Consider the following 7,788-nt stretch of genomic DNA (forward strand, 5'->3'; position numbering starts at 1 on the left):
AGTTTCTTCTTCAGATTTCTATCAGGATCAGTCAGCTTGTGTGCCTTCCAGGCATCTCCTTCATAGTGAGGTTGCAGGTGAGTCTGACAGTAGGAGGCCATGCAGGTGAGACAGGACTTCACCGCTCTGAACTTCTTACCAGTACAGAAGTCACACTCCACGTCTCAAGGGCCGATATAATTCTGAGGAGGAGAAGGAATGAGTGTCGTCTTCTTTAATTTCTTGATGACTTCATTCAGCAGATTATTTCTTTGCAGAGCAGGCCTCGTGGTGAAGTTCTCTCTGCATTGAGGACAGCTGCTCTCTTGGCTCTGATCCCAGCAGTCAGTGAGGCACTTCAGACAAAAACTGTGATCATAGGGGATGGCCAGACACACCGAGCAGGTGAACTCATCCTGTAATCCACACAGCTGGGGTTCAGCCATCGTTAGTATGAGGAGAGGCAGGCAGAGAGAATCAGTCAGAGGAACAAGGAAGTGACTTGTGAAGAAACCAAAGGGAAAGTTTGTCTGTACAGTTTGTCAGCAGACATCAGAATTCAAGTGCAGTCCTCTCTCTAACTGTTAGAGGGCACTTCTGGAATCGCTAATATGTCACTTATTGTTTAGAAATAAGACGTGATTGTATTCTTAGGAGTGTTTATAATATTTGTAATTTGACTTGTATTATTATAGAATGGAATAATTTAAATTGTGGAATTATTAAAATTAGTAAACAAAAACATTAAATTTAATGAAAACTAAAGAAATGTTTGAATTTTTCGTATATTTTATCACATGGGTTTTAATTTGAAATGTGTCACATGTGTGACTGTTTATTTTGACGATGAAAACATATTAGCGATGCCCCAATGTGATCGAGACTTGAGCACTTCTGCCAACAGTGCATTGCCAAATTAAAATGTAGTGTTGTTGGGTGGATCTCAGTATAATCAAAAATCTGAAAATGTGCATAAAAATTTTAGGGGGGGGGGGGTTGCCACAAAAACTAATATGAAAAGATGGGGCACACATGGAGAAACGTTGAGAAACACTGATATACAGTAATCCCTCCTCCATCGCGGGGGTTGCGTTCCAGAGCCACCCGCGAAATAGGAAAATCCGCGAAGTAGAAACCATATGTTTATATGGTTATTTTTAGAATGTCATGCTTGGGTCACAGATTTGCGCAGAAACACAGGAGGTTGTAGAGAGACAGGAACGTTATTCAAACACTGCAAACAAACATTTGTCTCTTTTTCAAAAGTTTAAACTGTGCTCCATGACAAGACAGAGATGACAGTTCTGTCTCACAATTAAAAGAATGCAAACATATCTTCCTTTTCAAAGGAGTGCAAAGCAAGCAGTCAAAAAAAAAATCAATAGGGCTTTTTGGCTTTTAAGTATGCGAAGCACCGCCGGTACAAAGCTGTTGAAGGCGGCAGCTCACACCCCCTCTGTCAGGAGCAGGAAGACAGAGAGAGAGAGAGATAGAGAGACAGATAAAAAAAATCAATACGTGCCCTTTGAGCTTTTAAGTATGCGAAGCTCCGTGCAGCATGTCACTTCACGAAGCAGCTGCACACAGCCCCCCTGCTCACACCCCCCTACGTCAGCGCAAGAGAGAGAGAGAGAGAGAGAAAGTAAGCTGGATAGCTTCTCAGCCATCTGCCAATAGCGTCCCTTGTATGAAATCAACTGGGCAAACCAACTGAGGAAGCATGTACCAGAAATTAAAAGACCCATTGTCTGCAGAAACCCGCGAAGCAGCGAAAAATCCGCGATATATATTTAAATATGCTTACATATAAAATCCGCGATGGAGTGAAGCCGCGAAAGGTGAAGCGCGATATAGCGAGGGATCACTGTATCCAAATTTTTATGTATTGTATTAAAGTACCTGTTTCACATTGCCGATAGTAACCAGTAGGTGGCACCAAGCAATGGATATGTGGTGTATACTAGAGAGTTTTTTTTGTTAAGGCAATAAAGAAGTGTGTGGTCGGATACTCCGCTATACGGAAAAAGTCAGTGTCTGTGTGTGTTTGTGAAATGAATAGCACGCAACATAACATAAATTGGCGACGAGTTGTGTCAACGAAAGAAGCGACCGCGCTGTGTATTGGCTAGCTAGTGAGCTGGTTTAGACTTAAAGGAGCCTCTTTTCCGCCGCTGAGTCTAACGTGGAGTGCAAGGTGCCGACGACATGGCTGGAGTAATCCGACGGATGGATCCCTTCGAGGACGCTGGTGAGCAGTGGCCGACGTATATTGAACGTTTTGAACATTACATACTGGCTAATGACATTACGGCCGCAAAGAAAATGCCTGTGTTGTTTAGTGTAATGGGACCTAAAACGTACGGACTACTACGCAGTTTGGTAGCGCCTACGAAGCCAGGAGAGATGGAGTATCACCGTGTTGTGGAAGTTTTACAAGCCCATTTCGCCCCGAACCCACTTGTGATAGCAGAAAGATATCAGTTACACAAGCGTAATCAGGGGGAAGGGGAAACGATAGCACAGTACATAGCGATGCTGAAAAGTCTTTCAGAACATTGTGAGTTTGGTGCATATTCGGAAGACGCACTACGAGACAGGTTTGTTTGTGGACTAAAGTGTGAAACTGTTCAGAAGCGCCTGTTGACGGAGAAAGATCTCACGTTTCAGAAAGCTGTGGATTACGCAGTTTCCGCGGAGACGGCAGCGCGCGACGTGCAGCAGTTAAATGCTTCCCTTAAAGTGAACGCGGTGCTTTCTAAAAACTGTGACAAATGCCGCCGTTGCGGGAAAATGAATCATACTGATGAGGATTGTTGGTATAAAGACCGTGACTGCCAGCGGTGTGGAAAAAAAGGCCACACTAAGAACATTTGTAGGAACAAAACCAAAAGCTATCAGAACGGAGGAAAGAAACGGAAAGAGGGAGATCTTACTCAAAAGGATAATGCCATTAAGAGAAGGATGCAAACTAATAAGAAGAGAATTCATCAGGTTGAGGCCGAGAAAGATGAAAGTGAGAGTGAAGAAAATAAATCTGATACTGACAATGAGTTAGGACTGTATTCTTTGTCTCAAAAAGGCAAATATTCACGAATTTCTGTGCTGCCTATAGTAAACGGGAAGAAAATGGAAATGGAATTGGATACTGGAGCTGCAGTGTCTTTGATTCCTTGGGAGCAGTACAGAAGCACACTGAGCCAAGTGGCTGTGCAACCCACGGATATCATGCTAAAGACATACACTGGGGAGCCACTGGCACCAGAAGGGGTTATCAAAGTGCAGGTCAAATTAAATAATCAATGTGCTAAGTTGCCTTTGTATGTAGTGAAAGTAGATGCACCCCCCACTGTTTGGTAGAGAATGGCTAAGAGTTATTAAACTGAACTGGAAAGACTTAAAGATGGTGCATGCCATTGAGCAAAGAAAAAAAGAAAACTTGGAGTCTGTGTTAACTCTTTTAGGGCTAATTTTTTTTTGTTTCTTTTCTCCCAGGGCTGAATATTTTTCCAAAAACTAACTTTTTTTAAAAAAAAAACACAAAGCAATTGAAATCAACAAAAAATGTTTACTTTTGACAAATGTTACTGTCTTGCATGTTGTATGAGCCTGCATACTCTATGATTTCACATACATATCACATACATTTTACACAGCAAAGTCCTGCAAAGCCTGATCTCGCTCAAAGCAGCCAATTTCAGTCATTGCCACATTGCACTCCTTACAATATGTGTTGCTTTGGTGCCTACTTTTCAATTGTCTGTTGCTGTACTTTCTCACATATATTGTTAGTGTGTACTGTAGAGAGACAAGTCACCCGTTTGCCATCGTGCCATGCCACTGCCACTAAGTTTTCTGAATAAAACTTTGCAGCAGCATGTACCTATCATCACGCAGCATAACCTGTCCAAAGCCACCAGGGGACAAAGCACGTTTGGACCAATGCTCCCTGAAGTTATATCACCAGTTCTGTCCCATCTCTATTTGTAATGCCACAGCGCGCTTCATCTCGTCTTTTGTTGTGGGTTTCCACTTTGAAAAATGAGAATGCGATGCAAGCGCAGCCCGCGATTCAAAAAATTTCTCTGCCTACCTGTTTGTCTCATCTGACAGTAGCTGAAAAGCAGCATCAGGAGAGAGCAGCCTGAAGTAGTTCAGCAGCTGGTGATCTGTCGTGTCCAACAGCAAGCCATGCCGTCTTGTGAAGTCCGGTAGCCCACGGATCAATGTCTCTGTATTCCTCCCACGCGAACTTTGCCGTAGATGCATCGGCTGCACGAATTGTTCAGCTGGCAGCGGATCAGCTGGCGTGGCATCGGCTGGTGTCCGATCAGCTGATGCCGGCTTCTCACTCTCTTGTTCGATCTCCTGATCGCTGTCAATAAAATCCAATTCTGAAAAATCACAGTCCGACTCCGCGATAATGCGCAAAACATGGTCTGCCGAGTGTTTTCTTTTCTGCACTCGCTTCGCTCCCTTGTGACATGTCGATGCCATCTTGCCTTTGTTTACATTTCGCAACTCACGCACACGCAAGGATTAGTTGCCGAGTCAACGAGTCTAGCATTCCTCCAAGCACAGAGGGAATGCCTGCGACGTGACAGTGAGTTTTGTCGCCATTAACAGCTGATTGTCGCCCTCTATCCCTCTATGTCGACTTTTGTCGACATTCGCCCTCAACCCCTCCTGTCGACAAAAGTCGACATCCGCCCTAAAAGAGTTAAAGAGACACTCAGCTGTTTTCTCTAAAAAGCTAGGCACAATGAAAGGAATTAAGGCCAGACTGACTCTCAGACCTAACAGTGCACCCAAATTCTGTCCACCACGGAACGTCCCTTATGCTCTTCGACCTCGAGTGGAGGCCAAATTAAAACGCCTGACTGCGCTTGGGGTGATCTCACCAGTGGAGCACAGTGACTGGGCCACACCCGTGGTGCCCGTAAGCAAAAAGGATGGCACAATTAGACTTTGTGGGGATTTCAAGGTTACACTTAACCCAGCTCTATGTGTGGATAAATACCCGATTCCACGCATTGAGGACCTTTTTGCCTCGCTAGCAGGTGGTCAACGCTTTAGTAAATTAGACTTGTCAAATGCCTATCTACAGATGGAGGTGGAAGAGAAGTCTAGGAAGTTGCTGACTATCTCAATGCAAAAAGGACTATTCTGTTTTAATCGCTTACCCTTTGGTGTAGCGTCATCACCCGCTTTATTTCAGAAGGCTATGGACCAAGTGCTTCTTGGATTGCCGTATACTCACTGTTACCTGGATGACATCCTTGTGAGTGGCCCTGATGAGCAGACCCACCTCAAAACTTTGGATACAGTTCTGGGTAGGCTAGAGGAGTATGGCCTGCATCTCAAGCAAGAGAAGTGCTTGTTCTTCCAGGAGTCTGTGGAATATTTGGGTCACATAATTGATGCAGCAGGACTTCACAAATTGCCAGAAAAGGTGCGTGCCATTGTGGAGGCCCCAGCACCACAGGAGGTTAGTCAATTGCGTTCTTTTCTGGGAATGTTACACTACTATGGACGCTTCATCCCTGACCTGTCCACTATCTTGAAACCACTGAATGAACTGCTAGATAGGGAAAAGCGATGGCAGTGGACATCAGCCTGTGAGTCCGCTTTCCAGGAAGCTAAATTACTCCTAGTATCGCAGGACGTATTGACTCATTATCATCCAGAACTGCCCCTTCGACTTGCGTAAGACGCTTCACCTTATGGGGTCGGAGCTGTGCTCTCACACGTCATGCCTGATGGCAAAGAAAAACCGATAGCCTATGCATCACGAACTCAGTAAAGCGGAACAAAATTATGCTCAGATCGAGAGGGAGGCGCTAGCGATAGTCTTTGGAGTATGCAAGTTCCACCAGTATCTCTATGGTAACAAGTTCACGCTGCTCACGGACCATCGCCCATTAACCTCCATCTTGAGCCCATCAAAAAGTACGCCTTCAATGGCTGCCGCCCGAATGCAGCGTTGGGCACTCCTCCTGTCTGCGCATGATTACACCATTCAATATCGGAAAGGTGCATTACATGCCAATGCTGATGGTCTTTCACGCTTACCAATCCCCCATGCTCACGAAGAGAAACTAAGCGCAGTAGACGTATTTTACACATCTCAGTTGGACACCCTACCAGTTAGTGACACCGAGATCAGACGGCACACCGTGTCTGACCCTATTTTATCTTGTGTTGTGGAAATGGTCACCACTGGGCATTTTCCAGCTGCAAAGGATGCAGATGAAGAAATGGCACCCTACTTACTGCGCCGGCATGATCTCACAATAAAACTGGGATGCCTCCTGTGGGGTGTGAGAGTGATTGTTCCACCAAAACTGTGCCCCCGGGTTCTGAAACAGCTCCATATAGCACATCCAGGTATAGTGCGAATGAAAAGCTTGGCACGCAGTTATGTATGGTGGCCTGGCATCGACTCTCAAATTGAGCTCCAAGCTAAATCCTGCCACTCTTGTCAGAGTATGCAAAAAGAGCCCGGGCTAGCACCTTTACACCCTTGGATGTGGCCCACTAGTCCCTGGGAAAGGATACATGTGGACTTTGCGGGTCCATTTGAAGGAAATATGTACTTGATCGTGATAGATGCACATTCCAAGTGGCCTGAGGTACATATTATGGACAACACCACAGCCGGTAAGACCATTCAAGTGCTCAGGAGCCTTTTTAGTCAATATGGCATTCCACACATCCTTGTGAGCGACAACGGACCTCAGTTCTGTTCTGAAGAGTTTGGTACATTCTTGAAGTCCAACGGAGTAAAACATATCCGCTCAGCACCGTACCATCCTGCCACCAATGGCTTGGCTGAGCGTTTCGTGCAGATATTCAAACATTCCTTAAAATCTTCTAGAGGCACAGCACTTGTGCAACAACGCCTGGATACATTTCTTTTAACATACCGCAATACCCCTCATGCAACAACATAGGAGACACCAGCTATGTTGTTCCTCGGACGCAAGCTGCGATCACGGCTGGATTTCCTGAAACCCAATATTGCTGGTGTAGTAGCACAGGTCACAAGATGCTCAACAAGAGCGCCGCCAACCACACTCCAAGGACAGACGGTTTGATATAGGAGAGCCTGTCCTCGTGCGTGATTATAGGAAGGGGGAGGAGAAGTGGACCCAAGGTGTTGTCATGGAGAAGACTGGACCAGTGTCATACAAGATTAATGTGGGGCAACAAGGAGTATGGAAACGCCATGTGGACCAGATGCTGACACGACCCGATCCAGAGCTTCAGCAGTCTGCAGTGAACCTTCCTATGGACCCCCTGGTGTTACTACCCCAGAGTGATAATAGTACCACACATCACCCTAGTACATCTCACCATGACAAGAATGAACCAGTTCCAGAGAGAGATATACCACCGAAAACATCCAAGTCCACTGATTCACAAAACACAGAGCATACTCTGGTAACAGAGACTGTCAGACGTTATCCTGTGAGGATCACTAAACCACCACTACGCTACCATGATGAGTGAACACCCACCGAGATGGAGAACATACAAATGTGCGACTGTTCAAGTTCAGAGACATATTCTTTTTCTGAGTTCTGAGATATATTTGTTATATATAAAAAAAAAAATATATATATATATATATCTTTGTTATTGACAATCAATCTTAGCAGGGAGGAGATATGTTATGTATTGTATTAAAGTACCTGTTTCACATTGCCGATAGTAACCAGTAGGTGGCACCAAGCAATGGATATGTGGTGTATACTAGAGAGTTTTTTTTGTTAAGGCAATAAAGAAGTGTGTGGTCGGATACTCCGCTAT

The 7,788-nt window shown here is 45.0% G+C and overlaps 1 pseudogene; it reads left to right on the plus strand.

Moving 5' to 3' along the window:
• The first annotated feature begins 4,707 nt into the window (after positions 1-4,707).
• LOC127526479 (uncharacterized protein K02A2.6-like) lies at positions 4,708-6,929 on the plus strand (annotated as a pseudogene).
• Positions 6,930-7,788: the final 859 nt, after the last annotated feature.

Source organism: Erpetoichthys calabaricus, unplaced genomic scaffold, assembly GCF_900747795.2.
Source record: "Erpetoichthys calabaricus unplaced genomic scaffold, fErpCal1.3, whole genome shotgun sequence".
Taxonomy (NCBI): domain Eukaryota; kingdom Metazoa; phylum Chordata; class Cladistia; order Polypteriformes; family Polypteridae; genus Erpetoichthys; species Erpetoichthys calabaricus.